The 1202-nt window shown below is 41.3% G+C and overlaps 1 long non-coding RNA gene across 1 annotated transcript; it reads right to left on the bottom strand.

Moving 5' to 3' along the window:
- On the bottom strand, positions 1–1202 carry LOC126496576 (uncharacterized). The gene is made up of 3 exons (XR_007590385.1): positions 1114–1202; positions 813–893; positions 1–94 (listed from the first exon to the last, which is right to left on the bottom strand). It is a non-coding gene; the product is annotated as an uncharacterized lncRNA (long non-coding RNA).

Below are 1202 nucleotides of genomic sequence, written 5' to 3'. Positions count from 1 at the left end.
AAACTGTCAACCAAAATTCTGGAATCCCTTTAGGGTCTTCTTTTTCTTCATCCTTTTTCTCATCTTCAATCTTGACCTTTTCTTTCAGTTCCTCCTTGAAAAAGGACAGCAAACAACTAAATGACTATGCTGGGTCTTTGGATAGGCTTTTATGACCCCTATTTCACTAAGGGTAACTTTCAACCTTCAATGTTCTGGTTTAGCTGTGCAAGTACTGTCCTTATCCAAACCTCATTTCCACAGAAATCAAGAACCACCAGGCAGATCAGGGCTGCAGGGATACCGCAGAAATCGCCCTATGTTCAGCCTGGCACTCTGAATCAGAATAATGTACTGATCAGACTCTCTTAAAAGTAGAAGGCCACGTAACACAGCACAGATCCGACAAAGCTGCCATTATTCACTGCAGGCAGGGCAATTGAAAGCTGTCTGGCTCCTTGCCCGTCATCATAAAATTCAAAGGAAACCACACAAAAAGCTCAAAATAGTATAAGACAATGCCAGATTGAAGAGCGGCTCATCTGCACTATCCACACACAAAAGAAAAAGGCAATCCCTGGGTGTGAAAACACCACTGAGACACACTGCTGAACTGGGTGGTGATGCTTTTAATCCCAGCACTTGGGAGGCAGAGTCAGGTGGATCTCTGAGTTTGTGGCCAGCCTGGTCTACAAAACCTAGTTCCAGGATAGGTCCTGAAGCTACAGAAGCCCTGTCTTGAAAAGCAATAAAAATTTAAGAAAAAATGAAAAGCAAATGCACTTCTGAGAAGTCCTTGTCGTAGGAGACAGGAAGAGCCCGCTGGCACTCACCGAAACCTCTTCCTCCTCATCCGCTTTCCACTCACACTCTTCTTCTGTAGGCTCATAAATTGCATTAATGATCTCAAATCGCTAAAGTAAAATAAAATAAAGAGCTTGTATAAACACATTAGCACCCCAGCTTAAAACTACTGGTTTCTAATTAATGCCTCATAGATAGAACAAGTAAATAGCACAAGTTTTACTAATAGCACAAAGCTTAATAGTTTAATGGTTTCACTACCCATACCATTCACTAAGTATCTACCATTCACAAGTATGTTTTCCTGAGTTAAACAGCATAATTCATTACCTTATCGAATAAAGGCTGATAGAGAACAGCATACTTCCTTTCGAGATCATGAACTTCCTCATAGAACTTGGCTTCTATCTGTGCACATT

The sequence above is a fragment of the Alexandromys fortis genome, unplaced genomic scaffold, assembly GCF_014885135.2.
Source record: "Alexandromys fortis isolate MF-2015 unplaced genomic scaffold, M_Fortis_MF-2015_v1.1 scaffold_9080, whole genome shotgun sequence".
Taxonomy (NCBI): Eukaryota; Metazoa; Chordata; class Mammalia; order Rodentia; family Cricetidae; genus Alexandromys; species Alexandromys fortis.
The sequence above is the reverse complement of the archived record's forward strand: the minus strand, read 5'-3'. Positions and strand labels throughout refer to the sequence as shown.